The 21085-nt window shown below is 38.2% G+C and overlaps 1 protein-coding gene and 1 long non-coding RNA gene across 3 annotated transcripts in view; both read right to left on the bottom strand.

Moving 5' to 3' along the window:
* LOC127612141 (uncharacterized) overlaps positions 1–16268 on the bottom strand; it is a 55786-nt gene extending 39518 nt beyond the window's left edge. Inside the window, exon 1 of the long non-coding RNA XR_007965600.1 lies at positions 15872–16268. This is a non-coding gene — a long non-coding RNA (uncharacterized LOC127612141). The remainder of the gene's footprint in view (positions 1–15871) is intronic.
* The window catches only part of LOC127612083 (ribosomal RNA processing protein 1 homolog A-like), a 103378-nt gene that overhangs the window by 76744 nt on the left and 5549 nt on the right, over positions 1–21085 (bottom strand). The gene's annotated exons all lie outside the window — the stretch shown is intronic.

Below are 21085 nucleotides of genomic sequence, written 5' to 3' on the forward strand. Positions count from 1 at the left end.
CATCAATTCAATAAATTTAAAATAATTGCCATATCAGAAACTTGGCTTGATGAAGATAAAACAACTGAAATGGAAATAGAAGGTTATGAAATGTTTGCAACTAATAGAGAAAACAAAAAAGGAGGGGGGGGGGTTGCAATATATGTAGACAAAGCACTTAAATGCAGTAAAATCGAGAGATTGACAAACACAATAGAAAACCTAATGGAATGTCTAACCATTGAAATACACAATAAAAAGGCATCAAATATCATCATAAGTTGCATCTATAGGACACCAGGAACATGTATTGACACATTCAATAAAAAACTAACATATATGCTCAGTTACTACAACGATAAGAAAACACGAATAATATGTGGTGACTTTAACATTGACTTATTAAACCCAAATAGACACAAAAAAACAACTGACTTCATAAATACTATGTACAGCAACAGCTTTTTCCCAGTAGTCCTGAAACCTAGCAGAATAACAGTTGACACGGCCATATTAATAGATAACATATTTATAAATAAGATTGATCATAAAATGGAAAGTGGACTTCTCATTAATGACATAAGTGACCACTTGCCTGTTTTTGCAGTTTTTCATAATTATTTCGATAGAAAAGCTAAATCAACAAATTGTATAACAGAAATAAGACTAAGAACCCAACGTTCCATCGATGCCTTTAAGCAAGACCTAGAAAAACAAAACTGGACCGAGGTCTACTCAAACGAAGACCCAAATACAGCGTTTGAAGTATTTCAGTCTACCATAATCTCCTTATATGATAAACATTTTCCATTAACTCAAGTTTCCAAAAAGTATAAAGACCCAAGTAAGCCATGGATAACGAAAGGCATAGAAAACGCATGTAAAAAGAAAAACAATTTATATAAATTGTTTTTAAAATTCAGAACTGAAGCAGCAGAAAAAAAATATAAGACCTATAAAAATAAACTAGTAAATATTATAAGAACCAGTAAAAGAGATTATTATCATGCACTATTAGAGCAGAATAAAGGTAACACACAAGAAATATGGAAAATACTTAACCAAGTAATCAGAAATAGTCCTAAAAAAATGGATTATCCAGAGTATTTTATCAAAGGCAAAAATACTATTTTGGAAAAAACTGCAGAAATAGCAACTGAATTTAATGAGTATTTTGTCAACATCGGCAGTAACCTAGCAAAACAAATTCCTGACCCAACAGACCTGTTTGAAGTGGATAGATACGTAGAAAAAAACTCCTCCACGATGTTCCTTACTGCAGTAAAACAAGAAGAAGTATCAAATATTATAAAAACTTTTAAAAATAAAAAGTCAACTGATTGCTTTAATATTGATATGACAATAATCAAGCAGATTATAGAATATGTAGTGCGACCTTTCACACACATATGCAACCTGTCATTCAAAGCTGGTATCTTTCCATCAAAAATGAAAATTGCTAAAGTTATTCCAATCTATAAAAGTGGAGAAAAACATCTGTTTACAAATTATAGACCAATATCACTACTACCACAATTTTCAAAAATATTAGAAAAACTATTTTCTCGCAGACTTGATAGTTTTATACAAAAGCATGCGCTGTTAAGTGAGAATCAATATGGCTTCAGGGAAAAACGGACCACCTCAATGGCAGTTATGGAGTTTGTGGAAGCTGTTGGGGTTTTCCTAGTTCTAAAAAAAGCTTTTGACACAATAGATCACAGTATATTATTGAAAAAAACTAGAAAGATATGGCATTAGAGGTGTAGCTTATAAATGGATAAGTTATTTAGAAAACAGATATCAGTACGTGCAACTCAACAATAAAAAACGAATCAACTGAAAATCACTCACGGAGTACCTCAGGGGTCAGTGCTTGGTCCAAAACTATTCATCTTATATATAAATGATATCTGCAAGGTCTCAAAACTATTTAAATGTGTCCTATTGGCTGATGATACAACTTTCTACTGTTCTGGAATAAATCTGAAACAGCTCCTGACAACCGTAGAAAACGAATTAAACAAATTAAAAAACTGGTTCGACAGAAATAAATTGTCACTCAACCTGAAAAAAATCGAAGTCAATTGTTTTTGGCACAGGACCAATCAAACACCAAGCTAAAATTATGATAAACTCAATTGAAATAGAAAGAGCGTATGAAACCAAGTTTCTCGGATTAGTAATAGACTCAAAACTATGTTGGAAACCACATATCGATAACGTAAAAAGAAAAATAGCCAAGACCGTAGGGATCCTCTACAAAACCAAGGAAGTGCTAAATAAGAGATCCTTGTACACATTATACACTTCATTATTATTACCATACATGACCTACTGTGTGGAAATATGGGGAAATGCCTGCAAAACAAACACACTCCCTATTCTCAAACTACAAAAAAAAGCAATTCGAATTATTAATAGATCAAATTATACGGAACCCACAAATCCACTATTTATTAAATTAAATACGATGAAATTTTATGACCTGGTTGACTTTAAAATCGCCCAATTAATGTACAAAGCACACAATAACCTGCTCTGCTAAAACATTCAGAAGTTTTTTGAAATTCGAGAAAGCAACTATGAATTAAGAGGTACCAACTTATTCAAAAAACTCAAAACAAGAACAAACATCAAGCAAAGAAGTGTATCTAGCAAAGGTGTTAATCTGTGGAATAATCTCGAAACGGACCTAAAAATGAGTAAATCGCTTGCTGAGTTCAAAAACAAATTCAAAAAAATAGTACAAACAACCTACACCAATCAGAGTTAAAATGATAAATTCTAAACATTAAATATAATGATAAATCAGAACTAAGTTGATAAATAGAGAAAGGTATTGCAATACCCATTATGAATACAAGAGAAAATTGACACAAGAGTGCCAGGGTGAGGATGTATATAATCCCGATACAAACCAAAAGTTGTGAAAATATCACGGTTAAGGGTAAAGTATGAGCCTTAATGGAGACTTCTTCTTACTTTTTCTTTTCTGATTGATATAAAAATGATTTAGTAGATATAAACACATAACGGGGTAGGACAAGATAAGTTTTTTTACTTCATCCTACTCCCTTGAACATAACTGTGTTGAATGAAGACTGATTTCTTTCTTTTACTTTTTTATCTACCTTATTTTCTGTCAAATTATTACTGTATATGTTTTATGTTCAATAAACAACCCAAACCCAAACCAAACATGGGACACTTTGATTAGCTCCTCTTTCATTTATAACTGCATCAAACAACAAACTGCATGCAGGAAAAGTGGTCAAGATTGCACGACTGTGTCTTATCGAGTCAACTACAATTTTATTGTCAAATGTGCTGTATGTGCAACATACCTTTACATTCCCTCTCACAACATGCAACAAGACAAGACACATTAGACACAGACAATCTTATGTGTTGTATTGTAGTTAGAACTGCATGACTGTCCGTGTTTTATGTTGTGTTGTGTTTATTATTTTACTTCATGTTAACTGTTTTGTAAAGCGCTTTGTTACAGCTGCCGCTGTTGTGAAAGCGCTATATAAATCAGCATGTATTGTATTGTATTGTATTTTGTTATTATGACTTCAAGATGGCGCCGCAAAAGTGGCTGCCTTTATAGCAGCTCCTATATTTTGTTCTACTTTCTTCCTTTATAACTTTGCTGCTGTAAATTGGGATTTTCTCCATTGTGAGACAATTATAGGTTTTCTTATTCTTATTCAAATAGTGCATACCAACTAAACTCTTACCTGAGGCAGAAAAAAAATGCAAGCATTTAAAAAAAATAAAATCAAGGCTCTTGAATTGGACTTTTGTCACCACTGGTAAAATTTCCAATCAGAATGTTCATGCACAGTATCGGTAACAGATTTGACACTGGTCGAAACGGCAGATAGTGATATCTGAATTTCAAACCTTAAGTATAGATGTCTGCAACGTTACCATATTTTCATGACTACAAGGCACATTCAAAACTCTTACATGTCCTCCAAAATGGAAGGAACGCCTAATAATGTGGGGCACTTTGTGTATGAACCAAGTTCCAAATTCTGTGAATGATGTGGAGTAGCTGCACTGCATTTGACTGATTGATGTGCGGACAGGCTGCTTATATAAAGGAAAAGCAGGCGTAACTTAGGACAGCATGCAGACATTAAGCGCCTTCCTCAACATTAAACTTAATTCACACAGAGAGGAGAGGAAGACATTAATGTCTACAAGATCTCAAATATCGGCCAGATTTTTTTTTATATTTTCAGACACTGTGGCAGACATGTGCCCATGAATTTTGGTAGAGAATAGAGAGAACATCAAGCCGCGTTAAGCATTATGCCCTATAGTGAACGCCTATGGGCAAGAAAAAGCTCAATTAAAATGTATTATTATTATTATTAATGCTCATAAAATCCTAAACAAAGAGACTATTACTTATTTTCAGAGGTTGAAGTGGATTTAAGTGTTAATTTGGGTGGCGATAAGTTGTCAAACATTAAGACACGTTAAGCTTATTCTCAACAGTGAGCCTCCTGATAGCTTAATGTCCATAAAATCTATGATAGTGTAGCGATTTTTGATATCCACAGAGGTTTACGTGGGCATAGGTAGAAATGTGCATGTGAATTTTGATAACTGCTCGTAGTTTCCTGACATTAACATTACATTTGGCTTTTTTTTTTAACAATAAGCGTTTTAGTTAGCACGACGTTGCTGATGTATACAATGTTAATTGTGGATAGTGTAACTTAACCTTTTGAATCTGAACCCACTTACCGTACTGTAAAACATTGTTTAGTTTCGAAGGATGGAATTTAATTAAAAACTGAGCTTGGACACAAAAAGTGTCCATATAGTGATATGTAACGTTCAAAACACAAGGCAATGCTATTAATTCGTATTTGTGAATGTTCCGAGCACCGTTATAAATGCACATAAGAGCACTAAACGCGAGTTACTTGCCCGTCAGTTTCTGTGATCTGACATTTATATACTTCTTTAGCTTTTTTAATGCTTTTGTTCGAATGGGCTTTTCGTTTGAGGCTAACTTTTGTGCCAGTTGAATCTCTGGATCGTGAACGGCCGCCATTTTCACACTAATTCACGTGGAGCGGTGCTGCTCAGGCGCACTTTCCTTCATTTCGTCGCAGACAGATGACATCACACATTGCCATCACAGGCACGGATGTATGTTACTGTATCTTGTTTTCGGTTATTTTGAAAAGTCAAAAAGTCAAAGTCAAAAGCCAGCTTTATTGTAAAACATGCTCTATTTACAACATCCAGCATAGATGAAATTTATTTCCCCTCAACCACAGTGCAAATATCCGGTGCATTAAAAAGCACAAAGCTAAAAACAAGGGCAGTGAAAATTGAATACAAAGGACATATATAAATATGAACAAATATAAATAATACATTGCAATCAACAGTCAACAGACAAACAAGTGTACAGAAGAGATTTAGGGCCAATAAAGAAAAAAATCCAAGGTTGGCAAGATTCCCACTTTTGTCTCAGAATTCTAACTTTATTCTCAGAATTCTAACTTATGTCAGAATTCTGACACATTACTCACATTAAAGTCAGGAATTTTGAGAATTAAGACAGAGTTCTAACTTTAATGTTAGAATTCTGACAATAACGGGGGCTTAAAGTTTACAAGCAGGCACCTTTCCTAAGCATTGATAGAATTTGAATGACCCTATCCTCCAAGATCATCTCATCTGGATAGGGTCGGAAAGGAAATTACTCAGGCAAAACGAGAATCCAAAGAGGCCTCGGGAGATGAGTGACCTATGCGAAAGGAGATTTAAAGGTTTTATCCATGCACCCTTTCCTAAGCATTCGTATGCTGCACTCGATGAAAGTGGGAAATCGGAAATATTCCACATGGATTGTCCCAGTCCACCCTCAATGCATTGGGGGGGAATTTAAACAACAAAGACGGCTGATTCTGATAAACTGTTGTTCTGGTTTGTTACAACACATTTGAACCCCAGCTAACCTTCTTCATAATTAATTTTATTCATATAAATAAAGGTATATACTATCTCCAATGCATTTAATGAATTTCACCAAATAATTTAATTAATGCAAGGAGATAGCAGCATGTATGTATTCCAACACTCAGTGCAAATCATGGTGTGCTACATGAAGCCATGTCAAATTAACTAAATGTAATAATATAAATATTCATTCATAATAAATTGGCATTCACGGTTGTGTCTCCATGGAGGTCGTCATTGTTGAGTGACATCACACATCGCAAATTTGATCTGACGTAAACACACACACACACACACGCATACACACAAACAAAACATAAATGTACTCTTTATTTCAATAGCGCACAAGTATGAGCATAAACCTATTTGACTTATTTTAACATGAACATACATTTCTTGTATATTAATTATTCCACTTTGTGTGCTACGTGAAGTCATGTCAAAAAAGTCATGTATACTCGTTTGCTTCCCAACACTTCATTTGTTCTTCTTGGATCAGGTCTCTGAGTTTTTGTGCTGTACTCAGCCATTCCATGTTTCTTCTGCCTTTAGCATCTTCAATGAGTGCTGTAATACTGCTGAGACTGTCTCTCAGAGACCTCGGTTCAGGTGTTTTTTCTTCAGCATCTTCCCACTCTTCCTCTTCCTCTTTAATGACAAAACCAGTCTCTCCATATTCCTGGTTATGGGTTGCAATATTACTGTCCATTTGCAGCAGGTCTTCTAGTGTGCTCTCTGGTGCTACTTTTTTTAGGCTCTGCAGATCATCATTGTAGAACTGGAAAGCTTCTTCCTCTTGTGTTGCTTGGCTTGCTTCACCAGAAAAGTTGCATTTTGAAGTGAGAAAGAGGTCCTTTACGATTCTTAGCTGTTTCCTTTGCATTCTATCCACGCTTCATCTTCTTTCTGCTGGCAAACATTTCATCATCCTCATCTGTAGAGACTTCCTCTGGATAGCCATCTTGAGGAAATAGACCTAACCGAAAAAAAAGGCAGAGGATGAGTCACATAACACAAATAAACAAGAAAGACATTGTGTCGTATCAGGCAATTTAAAAATAACAATACCTTCACTGAGATCCTGCAGCCTGCCATGAAAGAGAGAGAAAGTATGTTGAAAGACAAGAGGTCTGATAATGCATATCATAAACTACATTCGACTGGCGTAAAAATCACTCTTTTCCCAATCTGCTGAACAACTCTCTGATCCACTGAAATTTTAAGACACTGGCCAAAAATAGGATCCACTGGAGAGTTCCCAGGCGAAAACCACTGTTGACCAAAAAGAACACAAAGGCTCATCTCACATTTGCCAAAAGACATCAAGATGATCCTCAAAACCTTTGGAAAAAACATTCTGTCGACCGATGAATCAAAAATTGAATTTGTGCGGCCTGTTACATTTGGGGTAGAAATGATAGCATTTGATTAATAAAACATGGTGTTGCCAATGTGATGGTCTGGGGCTGCTTTTCTATCTGAGGACAAGGTCAATTTGCTGTGATTGATGGGACAATGAATTCTGCTGTCTACTAGAAAATCCTGAAGGATGATGTCCGACCATCAGTTTAGTTTGCACCCTCAAACTCAAGCACTCTTGGATCATGCAGAAAGACAACTAACCGTAACACAACAGCAAGTCCATCTCTGAACGGCTCAAAAAACAAAAGAAAATAAAGTAAGATTTTGCAGTGGTCAAGTCAAAGTCCGGATTTGAATCCAATAGAGATGCTGTGGCGTGACCTCAAAAGGGAAACTCTCCAATGTGGCATAGTTGAATTAAATCTGCCAAAGTGGGCCAAAATTCCTCCATAGCGTCAAAGACTGACCACAAATTATCGCAAATGCTTGATTTCAGTTATTGCTGCCAAGGGCGTCACAACCCATTACTAGCTTCAAGGGGCAATTACTTCTTCCACATAAGGACAGGAAGGTTTGGCTTTTCTTTTTGCCATATTTAAATCACACGGACCACAACAACAGATACAGTATGATACTTTCAAAACTGTCTGAGGGGCTACAAAACTTACACTTTGATGATTTTGTAGAGCCTCTCTCTATTGTGGCTGGGTGTGCTACTTCGAATTGACACCTCTAAGAGCTTGTCAGCAAGAGCTGCATAGTCAAACTGTAAAATAGATGTTTCATTAGAAGGGGGAAAGCAGAACATGGTATTTATCAAGAGCTCTGACTAAAGTGGTGCAGTGTAGCATATGTCTTTCCAATGAAAACCCAAGTATCCCAAAATATGTGTTCATTCTTGGAAAAACAACAACATGCATTTAGGATAAAAATACAATACTAACCTGTAGAACTGGTGCTGTATTATCATCATCATCATCATCATCAAATTGTAACTCTGTGTCGGAGTCTCCTGATTCATGAGCACCCTGTTTCAAGTATGATTTACTGCCTGAAAACAAAATAACCAGCAAATAATGTCTTCCTGGCATAAAAATTCAATTCAATTCAGTCATTTATTTACAAAATTATGTAACATTCATGGAGTTCTTTTTAAAACACTGTAGCATTCATGATTTGCAATCAATAACTTACACAAAAACAGGTTGTTGTGTGCTATATAAATAGTGATTCTGAACGGAAACTCAAAGTTTGGGGAATATTTTTTTTTTGGTCAGATTGCACTTAATGTTGCGTACTATATAGCAGTGGTCCCAAACACTTGCCCGTGGGCCTTTTGGTACTGAGCTGAACGATCGCTTGTGTGGCGCTTTCTCCAAAGCTATGGAAAGAAATCAAGCCTGCTGTTGGCCATGTGCAAGGTACATTCTCAAAAACGGGCATGACGACAATCCAGTTGAATCAGCTGAACAAGTATTACTGAAGTGATGATGTGGAAAGCATGTTAATGCCAGCGGATTTGCACATCCTGCCCACCTAAAGATGAGCGGTTTAGTCGCTATGACCTAGCAATGCGGCCACCAAAATATCAAACACCGTATGTAGGATGGATTCGTTCATCCATCCATCCGTCCATTTTGCAAAGTGCTAACTTCAAAATCATTACGTTGACACTTTGAAAGGAAAATCAACTCAAAAATGTTCTTTAAAACAATATGCATTATGCAGCCTCATTAGTCTAAACATGGTATTACGATTAATATTGTGTTTGTGGAAAAATTAAACAACAAACTCTTCCCATTTTTGTGAAAATGTACCGTTAATCTGCTTCACGGGGTCCTCTTCATCATCAGAGGACTGGCCTGAATCAGAGGACTCTGCTTCTTTCAGCTCCCTCATCAGATCCTCAATGGCATAGGGAGCCTGGTCAATAATTGTGTTGAAGATGCTGTTGCAGATCGCTCGGAAAAGTGTCCGACTGGTGAGACGGTCAATTAAAGAGAATGGTCGATCAGTGGATGGCAAATATTACAAAGCAAGCAGGAAGCTTCAGATCAAGACAGAATTTCGCTGCCATTCATCAGTGACGCTCCTAAAACTAGTATGATCAATAAAGGATGTGTTGCCTGTAATATTACACGACCAGGACGCCAGCCAAATCCTCTTGAACACTGACATCCAAATTGGAGATATTTTGCTTTGGTGACGTTATTCAATGTTAAGGTCAAAAGTTGTATGATTGTCTGGCAAATTAGATGAATACACTTTCAAGCCATTGAAATGAAAACATATTCAAAGGCCCGATAATTCTACCACATTTGAAGTAAACATATTCCGCTGGGTTATGGGGTATTCAAGACTGACAAAACGTTTTCATATACGTAAAATTATTGTTACCCCTCTGTTAATGAAAGAATAACCCTCAGTGATCACAGAAATAACTTCAATCTGACCAAAGTACAGTCAAACCCCGGCTTTCGGATTTCGACCAGAAAATTTGAGATTTTTACACCTCAGGTTAGAACTGAAAACCGGTTTTCGACCAAACTGAGCACACCCGAATACGCCACTTGACTCCTTTCGGGTTTCTTACACGAGCAAGTGACGCTTACACGTTTGACGTTCACAAAAATACCGTATTTTCACGACTATTCGACGCATCGTACTAATGGCCGCAGTCTCATTAATGGGTGACATTTCTGTATTTTACACATACACAGGACGCATCGTACTAATGGCCGCAGTTTTACAGTGGTAAAACATACGCCAGCTTAAACATACGGCATGCATGCGCGCACTCCAACACGTTAGCTTGAAGCATACGGTGGCATGCCAAGACATACAGATAAGATAAAAACACGTTTTTAAAAAGGCAACGAAAGCAGAACTGAGTTCGGGTGTATTTTATTTAGCCATCGTACAATGTTCTCACGTTTTTCGATCAATCATCACCCAGAAATCCATCTAAGTCCTCATCCTCTGTATCAGAAGCAGAGGACTGCACATCTCAGTTGTCATTGAATGCATCACATGCTAGTGTGAGTTGCTAGGCATTGCCGAGCGGAAAGAAGGAGTAGCAACAGCAAAGTCAACATTTCCCTCGTGTGAAGCTTTCCCACATTTGAAAGTAAAGAACAGAGCGAAACATGGTGGCAGCGCGTGTGTGTAGAAAGAATTGAACAATTGTGCAAGTACCGTAATCCATCAAAAACGCCGCGTTCCCTCTCGTTGTTGCGTATTGTGGCGTAACTCGCCAAGTGCTGCCTCTCACTCTTTGTAAAGTTGTGTTTGCCACCGATCATCCATTGTTCCCAAGCCGTTTGCAACTATACTTTGAACGCCCGGTTGATGCCAATGTCCAGCGGTTGGAGTTCTTTAGTCAAGCCTCCGGGAATAACGGCACGCTCATTTGCTTGACTTGTTTTTTCACCGCTGCTGTGAGATGGGCACGCATGCCAAAAGCATAACCGGTGGCTTTAAGTTTGAACTGAGCTTCGTAGGCGTGTCTTTTTGTCGAATTTATTTTCAGGGGTTCTTAGAAACCAAAACCGGAGTTGTTTTGCAACAATGCACATTGCCACACTCTATACAAGTGTTGGTACTGGCTTGAGGCGTCCACTTACACGCCCACCCTTCACCATTGGCGGACTAGCTTGTCTGTCCTCTCTCTCCCTCTCTCCCTCTCCATATATGTATATATACACGCCCACCCTTCCCTGATTGGCCGACTTCTTTCACAGTCACTTCCGCCTTTTCTCTATATAAACAGCGTGTCGGCAGTCAGTCAGATTTTGGAACTCAGCGCATATAAAGGACGCTCCGCACCATAAGGCGTCCTGTCCATTTTGGAGAAAATTTAAGACTTAATGGCGCCTTATAGTCGACAGTCTTGGTTATTCTATAATTTACTGGTTGTAGCGTGGTAACTTTATGAATAAAACATTTGTCATAAGGTGTCATATGCTGTCGGTAGAACTAACGATGACACGTGGTAGATTCTTTCGTCAAATTGATAGTAGATTACACATGCATCGTCTTGGGAAGAGGATGTCAAGCCACAGCAATACTTACCTGTATTAATGATTACCAGGAAATTAATCTTTGCGGTGTGAGACTGGAAAAAAATACTCTGATTTTGTGGTGTGCTGTATTCATGATGCCATATGAGTACAACATAATTTGATCCATTTATTTCGTTGAATAATCCTGGAGTACACAGTTGCTGATATAATGTTCATTGTTAATGCATAGTTTTCAAACATTTACCCTTGAAGCATTATACTTTGGAGTATCAGAATTCTTGATTATGAATATCAGTCAAAATAGAAAAATGGCTTCCTATGATGAACGTTTACGGAACCCAAAATTAGTTACCATGGTTTCCCATTGGGTAATCCAACGGAATCGAAAAACGTGAATTTCCTAAATCCTCAGGCCTGCTACGGTACATCTTTTTTTCCCACCCGCAACGATCAGTTTGACAATCGCCACCATTGTTGTTTTGATCTCGCATGAAGTAATGTCGCATGTCGTTCTTGCAATATGCGGAAAGTAGATGATTGCCAAGTTTTGTATCGTTAAAACAAGTGTTGCGAACAAGTGTTGCGAATGTTTATTGCGGAGGTATCACGGAGGAAGCAGCTAAAGTTGGATAGTTTTTTGCGATAAGTTGACTTTGAGAAAGCCTTGCATCATTGGAAGCGGAGTAAAGAGAGAATTTATGAACGCAAAGACCAAACTATGGAATGAAATAAGAACCTATTTCTCAGCAAATCTCGTATGCCTGAATTATTAAAATTTTTGCAGCATTTGTTGATAAGAAATAAACCTATTAGCAATGTATATTGTTGCTGTTTGTGTTATTATCATATGCAATTGAATAAGTAGACCATTTAAGAATTCGAAATTTGGGACTCTCGAAATGCCTAATGGGACTCACTTTTCTCATCAGCCAGTCCCTGGGACTGGCTGGGGTTAAACTGTAATATTATCACTCCGCGCGCACACACACGCACTCACACACAAACACACACTCACACAAAATGTACTTTTTAGTACATATTTTTTAAGTCAACACCATTAAAAATGGTGTGGAAGATTTAAAAAAATATACTTCCCTGCAGATATGAAATCAAACAAAAGGACGCTAAGAGGAACTTACTCCTTGGTCTTGGCTGCCGTTTTGCAGAATGGCTCGATGAATCTCAGGTTCTGGTCAGCAGTGAGCTACGGAGAAAAAATGTGAAAAGGACCATCACATTTCTTTATTTCAATAAGTTATTAATATTTCCTCAAAATCTTTTGCAGAATCCTCTATAATGGATGTGTCACTCAAACTATAATATTGGCATTTAGAGTGGATAGACATCAAAATTTCATATCTAAATTCTCTTCAGTTTATTTTTGTCAAGTGAAAGGCATTCAACAGGATCAATAAAATAAATACGGACAAGTACCCAAATCTCCATCTACGCTCCATACTCCAAATGACCCGTTTGGATCATAACTTTACCTCTGATGCACCCACAGCTCCTAATTCCGTCAAGTAAAGGTCCAAGATATGAAACTGCAGACCAGCAGGTGCACCGTTGCCACTGTTCAGGAGCTCTGTTGCAAAGAGCTCCAGAAATCTTGAGACCACACTAAAAAAAAAAAAAAAAATAGAAAAGACATTATGTAAAATATTTAACCTATGTTATGACGTACTGTACCATTTGCGCATGACAGTTTTTATGGATTACCTGCTATCCCAATTGTTTCTCTTCAGCATCTCAAAGCTTTGTCTGAACATGAAGCGGATCAGCTGTAATACGAAAAGAAGGGCCACCATAAGGGGGAGAAAAGTGATATATTCATGGACGCGCGCGCACGCACACACACCTGGAAAAACTTGTCCATTCGTAGTCTGTCAATGCCAGTCCACTCTCTTTTGAAGGTCTTAAGGGAGCTCTCCAGGTATAATAGTTCTGTGGAAAACAATTTTCACCACCGGCTTTTGACATTTTAATTTGTATTTGGAATTACACCAGCATAGGATCAACTTACGTCCATCAATGTCATGAAAGGTGTGAATCAGTGTGCAAACAGAGTTGGAAAGCTCCTCCTGTGAACAACATTGTGCCTCAAATTAAGCAAATAGAAAGTGAAACAATCCAAGAAAGGCTCAATATATTTAACAATTAAATGGCAGTGGGTGCCATTAATTCAGCCCAGCACGCAGGGTCGTGGTGGCCAGAGGGAATATTGTGGGATTCCTGAATGGCCGGTCCATTTCAGGACCAGTTTAACAATCCCTGCCCCCAAATGGCATAAAAATTACGTTTTTGCGCATGACAGCCGCTGTCTACAGTCACCGAGTGGTTGCACCGCGACTCCAGCGGTCCATCAAAATACATCTCCTAGACGCCTCCTTAGTGAGGTGTTCCGGGCATGTCCCAAAGGTAGGAATTCCTTGGGGCGAACCAGGACAGCCTGGGAACGCCTTGGGAAGAGCTCAAAGAAGTGATTGGCGACAAATCACAGCTCAGCCTGAAAATGTTCCACAAGCCGTGACGAAAGAAATAAAGAAATACCTGTAAAAGTGGTTTGTCCTGCATCCACAAGCAGTAGAACAGACCTTTCCACAGCTTGAGCATTTCTTCACTCGTAAAGCCATCTGGACAAAGAATAATAAAACCAAAGGAGCGCCTTGGTGAATAAGATAAGAAAACCTTTATTAGACTCGCAATGGAGAAATTCCCGATTCACAGCTGCAAAGTTATGAAAGGAAGAAGTAGAACAACAAAATATAGGAGCTGCTCTAAAGGCAGCCACTCACGCGGCACCATTTTGAAGTCAAAATAACAAAAATAACACAACACATGGGACACAGACAGTCGTGCAATCTTCACCACTTTTCTGCATACACTTTGTTGCCTCAAGCAGTTATAGATGAAAGAGGAGAGGATCAAAGTGTCCTTTCACCAGTCGATCAGAGACGTCATGCTGAAAATGTGCACACGTCTGCTACAAGCTAAGTTTTGAAAGCAAACACGAAGCTGTAGCGTCCAGTGACGAAAAAGAGATTGGCTCACATCTCCTGTCACATGCAAATCCACTTCAATTCCAAGCCGCGACTCCCAGTTCCACATCCGCATCGGCGCTACGCGCTAACGTCCCCTCTTCTCATCGTCGGCTCCTCAAGCCTTACATCCATCCAGCCGCAGACCGTTCAACAGCACCAATCTCTCCGCTGAACAAAGTGGGGCTGTGAAAAATGCTGCCCATTACAGGCGCAAGACACAAGCGCCCCGGGACTGTCCAGCAACGACAGTCAACTCACCAGACGTGAGTTGCTACGCATTGCCGAGCGGAAAGAAGGAGCAGCAACAGCAACAGTAAAGTCAACATTTCTCTCGTGTGAAGCTTTCCCACATTTGAAAGTAAAGAACAGAGCGAAACACGGTGGCAGCGCGTGTGTAGAAATTGGCGACGTGACGAGGGGGCTGGACGAAACGCTAGCTGGTTAGCACGGAAGCTAACCGCGGACGTTAGCACGGAAGCTAACTGCGAAAAGTCGCTACGCAGCTGGAACCCACGACCAGAGACCAACCAACCAAACGCCAGCGAGCGTGAGGGAGCCGGTAAACCCACTTGCGAAGTTAGAAACACCCAGCAGCAAGCCTACTGGACACGTTACAAACTAGCATACAACCGGCTAGCAACGAAACCCGACAAAATGCCACCCAAACAGAAGCAAGACACAAAAGCAGGAAGAGGATTCCCTGACCCTCACTCAAGTAAATGAATTACTCCAGCAACAAAAAGAACTTTTCACGGCGCTCTTGCAACAACAACAGGAAAATTTCAAAGGATTTGTCAAGATGATAATCGACTCAACAAACTCACGACTTGACACTTTTACCAGGGAAGTCCAAGAAATAAAAACCAGCATCAACTTTACCCAAAAAGAGGTAGACGACATTAAAAAAAATCTAATCTGTCAAACTGGCCATTCCAAAGACATGCAAACGGAATTCTACAAAGTATGTGACGGCATGCTTGTATTAACGGACAAGGTGGACTACTTGGAAGGACAGTCAAGAAGAAACAACTTAGTAATTGATGGAATTGAGGAAAAACCGGGAGAAACGTGGACTGAAACAGAGGAAAAAGTTCAAAAAATCCTTAAGGAGAAACTGCTGATACAGGGGCAAATTGAGGTGGAGAGAGCTCACCGCACAGGAAGACAAGACCCTGGAAGACCTCGACCAAGGCCAGTTGTGGTGAAATTTCTAAGATACAAGGACAGATCAAGGATCCTACAAAATGCAAAATATTTAAAAGGCTCCAACATCTACATTAACGAAGACTTTACAGATGCCGTACGACAAAAAAGAAAAGAGCTCCTCCCAAAATTAAAAGCTGCACGTGACAGAGGGGAAACTGCCTACTTAAGACATAACAAACTTATTGTCCACCCCCGCACCAGTACTCCAACACAACATGCTCGAGTTCAACACCATCAAGCAGCATACTAAGAATTTTTCACCACCTGACAATAAAAACTCTGACCCTACTGAAGCAGGAAATTCACATACCAAAAAACATGGACTTCGAATCCTTTGATGACCCTTCCAACCCTTTGATGACCTCCAACCCTACTGACCACAAGACGTTTGACCCTGAGAACAACTTGGACCCGGACAATAACTTTTTCAAGACCGACCGACCGCGAGGCAGCCAGCGACGACCGACCGTGAGGGAGCCAGTGATGACCGCGAGGAAGCCAGCGACGACTGCAGGGAACCCAGCGACCGTGAGGAAGCCTGGAGACAACCAGCCTGCGACCACCGTGAGAGAGCCAACGACGACCGCAAGGGAGCGAGAGACGACCGAGAGGAAACCAGCGACGACTGCAGGGGAGCCAGTGACCGCGAGGGAGCCGGGAGACGGCGAACCTGAGGCAGCCGGGAGACAACCAGCCAGCGCGAGTGAGAGAGCCGGGAGGCAGCCAGCCGGCGAGCGTGAGGGAGTCGGCGACGACCGCAAGGGAGCCAGTGACCACGAGGGACCCAGTGATGACGGTGAGAGAGCGAGCGACGACAGCGAGGGGACCTAACGACGGACGTGAGGGAGCCATCGACGACCGTGTGGGAGCGGGAAATTCACATCCCAAAAACATGAACTTCCAACCTTTTGAAGATATTGACTATAAGCCATTCGATCCCGAGAACAATTTGGACCCAGACAATAACTTCTTCAACAACAAACAAAGGGTAACAAACTCTGACTATTACCTGGATGAACAATTCAACACTAATATAAAATTGGAAAATGCACTTTCGGTAATACACTTAAACAGTAGAAGTCTCTATAAAAACTTCACAAAAATTAAAGAATACCTGACTAAATTCAATAAATTTAAAATAATTGCCATATCAGAAACTTGGCTTGATGAAGATAAAACAACTGAAATGGAAATAGAAGGTTATGAAATGTTTGCAACTAATAGAGAAAACAAAAAAGGAGGGGGGGTTGCAATATATGTAGACAAAGCACTTAAATGCAGTAAAATCGAGAGATTGACAAACACAATAGAAAACCTAATGGAATGTCTAACCATTGAAATACACAATAAAAAGGCATCAAATATCATCATAAGTTGCATCTATAGGACACCAGGAACATGTATTGACACATTCAATAAAAAACTAACAGATATGCTCAGTTACTGCAACGATAAGAAAACACGAATAATATGTGGTGACTTTAACATTGACTTATTAAACCCAAATAGACACAAAAAAACAACTGACTTCATAAATATTATGTACAGCAACAGCTTTTTCCCAGTAATCCTGAAACCTAGCAGAATAACAGTTGACACGGCCACATTAATAGATAACATATTTATAAATAAGATTGATCATAAAATGGAAAGTGGACTTCTCATTAATGACATAAGTGACCACCTGCCTGTTTTTGCAGTTTTTCATAATTATTTCGATAGAAAAGCTAAATCAACAACTTGTATAACAGAAATAAGACTAAGAACCCAACGTTCCATCGATGCCTTTAAGCAAGACCTAGAAAAACAAAACTGGACCGAGGTCTACTCAAACGAAGACCCAAATACAGCGTTTGAAGTATTTCAGTCTACCATAATCTTCTTATATGATAAACATTTTCCATTAACTAAAGTTTCCAAAAAGTATAAAGACCCAAGTAAGCCATGGATAACGAAAGGCATAGAAAACGCATGTAAAAAGAAAAACAATTTATATAAATTGTTTTTAAAATTCAGAACTGAAGAAGCAGAAAAAAAATATAAGACCTATAAAAATAAATTAGTAAATATTATAAGAACCAGTAAAAGAGATCATTATCATGCACTATTAGAGCAGAATAAAGGTAACACACAAGAAATATGGAAAATACTTAACCAAGTAATCAGAAATAGTCCTAAAAAAATGGATTATCCAGAGTATTTTATCAAAGGCAAAAATACTATTTTGGAAAAAACTGCAGAAATAGCAACTGAATTTAATGAGTATTTTGTCAACATCGGCAGTAACCTAGCAAAACAAATTCCTGATCCAACAGACCTATTTGAAGTGGATAGATACGTAGAAAAAAACTCCTCCACGATGTTCCTTACTGCAGTAAAACAAGAAGAAGTATCAAATATTATAAAAACTTTTAAAAATAAAAAGTCAACTGATTGCTTTAATATTGATATGACAATAATCAAGCAGATTATAGAATATGTAGTGCGACCTTTCACACACATATGCAACCTGTCATTCAAAGCTGGTATCTTTCCATCAAAAATGAAAATTGCTAAAGTTATTCCAATCTATAAAAGTGGAGAAAAACATCTGTTTACAAATTATAGACCAATATCACTACTACCACAATTTTCAAAAATATTAGAAAAACTATTTTCTCGCAGACTTGATAGTTTTATACAAAAACATGCGCTGTTAAGTGAGAATCAATATGGCTTCAGGGAAAAACGGACCACCTCAATGGCAGTTATGGAGTTTGTGGAAGCAATAGCCACTAATATAGACAACAAAGAATTTACTGTTGGGGTTTTCCTAGATCTAAAAAAAGCTTTTGACACAATAGATCACAGTATATTATTGAAAAAACTAGAAAGATATGGCATTAGAGGTGTAGCTTATAAATGGATAAAAAGTTATTTAGAAAACAGATATCAGTACGTGCAACTCAACAATAAAAAAACGAATCAACTGAAAATCACTCACGGAGTACCTCAGGGGTCCGTGCTTGGTCCAAAACTATTCATCTTATATATAAATGATATCTGCAAGGTCTCAAAACTATTTAAATGTGTCCTATTTGCTGATGATACAACTTTCTACTGTTCTGGAATAAATCTGAAACAGCTCCTGGCAACCGTAGAAAACGAATTAAACAAATTAAAAAACTGGTTCGACAGAAATAAATTGTCACTTAACCTGAAAAAATCGAAGTCAATTGTTTTTGGCACAAGACCAATCAAACACCAAGCTAAAATTATGGTAAACTCAATTGAAATAGAAAGAGCGTATGAAACCAAGTTTCTCGGATTAGTAATAGACTCAAAACTATGTTGGAAACCACATATCGATAACGTAAAAAGAAAAATAGCCAAGACCGTAGGGATCCTCTACAAAACCAAGGAAGTGCTAAATAAGAGATCCTTGTACACATTATACACTTCATTATTATTACCATACATGACCTACTGTGTGGAAATATGGGGAAATGCCTGCAAAACAAACACACTCCCTATTCTCAAACTACAAAAAAAAGCAATTCGAATTATTAATAGATCAAAATATACGGAACCCACAAATCCACTATTTATTAAATTAAATACGATGAAATTTTATGACCTAGTTGACTTTAAAATCGCCCAATTAATGTACAAAGCACACAATAACCTGCTCTGCCAAAACATTCAGAAGTTTTTTGAAATTCGAGAAAGCAACTATGAATTAAGAGGTACCAACTTATTCAAAAAACTCAAAACAAGAACAAACATCAAGCAAAGAAGTGTATCTAGCAAAGGTGTTAATCTGTGGAATAATCTCGAAATGGACCTAAAAATGAGTAAATCGCTTGCTGAGTTCAAAAACAAATTCAAAAAAATAGTACAAACAACCTACACCAATCAGAGTTAAAATGATAAATTCTAAACATTAAATATAATGATAAATCAGAACTAAGTTGATAAATAGAGAAATGTATTGCAATATCCATTATGAATACAAGAGAAAATTGACACGAGTGCCAGGGTGAGGATGTATATAATCCTGATACAAACCAAAAGTTGTGAAAATATCACGGTTAAGGGTAAAGTATGAGCCTTAATGGAGACTTCTTATTACTTTTTCTTTTCTGATTGATATAAAAATGATTTAGTAGATATAAACACATAACGGGGTAGGACTAGATAAGTTTTTTTACTTCATCCTACTCCTTTGAACATAATAACTGTGTTGAATGAAGACTGATTTCTTTCTTTTACTTTTTTATCTACCTTATTTTCTGTCAAATTATTACTGTATATGTTTTATGTTCAATAAACAAACAAACCAAAAAACCAACCAAATGGCGCTGATATTCCTCCCAGTCAAAAACAGTGCTGGTATACCCATGCTGCCGAGAAGGCGCAACCACCAAGCACAGAGTCTTGATGAATGTCGTGGCCAAAAAATGCTGAAAAAAGTCCACATCAGGTCCACACGACATAACAACAAACACAAAGTTACAAAACAAACACAAAAATAACAACAAAAAAGCAAAGCTCATGAGAGCACTTGCAGACGGCTGCCAACTCGGGCGCCATCTTGCCTTCAAATCGAATCGAGTATTATATCAGCTGTTTTTGGACAAAGCAAGGACAAGGAAGGCAGCTTTCATTAGATCGTACATTTCATACAGAAAGTAACTCACCACGCTCCATTTTAAAACAAATAAGCTATTCACACACAGACCTCATAACTAGAAGAAAGGGGACATTTGAGTAAACATTGATCAGGAGGGACTACTACAGTGTTAGGTTGTCAGAATCAAATGCGTGTAGATTTATTTTTACCTATTAACCCTCGAAGTCCACCGCTTGCGATAAATGTAAAATTATGTCTTTGAATCAAAGGCTAAGGCATTCGGAAAAACACGTGAGAGCTGAAACGTATGGGGGGGGGTTCTAAAATGGCCTAAATTTCATGACGTCACCGGCTGATAGTTCTCAGGCATTACAGCAATAATAAAAAAGGTTTTGATTCCGTAATCTTCACAATTTACATATTTTGCACCATAGAGACCCATTAAAATTCATATTTTTGAAAGCATCGTAAACCTAATGTGTAAACATGCATTTCACACGATTTTTACGTCAATCGCTTTGTTTTCGCTTGGACAGACGTATGCATACCACATTGTTGGGTTGAGGTCATTCCAATTGTGCAACTTTTAGGTGGCGCCAGAGGATCGCAAATGAGTTTGCCTCTTTGCAGGAGGCTTCAAACCAATGCATTTTACATGAACACGTCCGGTCGGGATTGTTAGTAGGGCTTGGTTGGGACCTCCAGACACAATTTTTTTTTCCTTTTGCAAAAAATAAAGAATAAAAAAATCCCAAAGAACTAATAAAAACTATATATGTATGGATAGCACAGATGCCTCTGAACATTTTGAGTGTTTGAAAAAAAAAAAAGAATGTTTGTATAACACAAAATACATCATTACAAAA

The sequence above is a fragment of the Hippocampus zosterae genome, chromosome 12, assembly GCF_025434085.1.
Source record: "Hippocampus zosterae strain Florida chromosome 12, ASM2543408v3, whole genome shotgun sequence".
In the NCBI taxonomy this organism is placed as follows: Eukaryota; Metazoa; Chordata; class Actinopteri; order Syngnathiformes; family Syngnathidae; genus Hippocampus; species Hippocampus zosterae.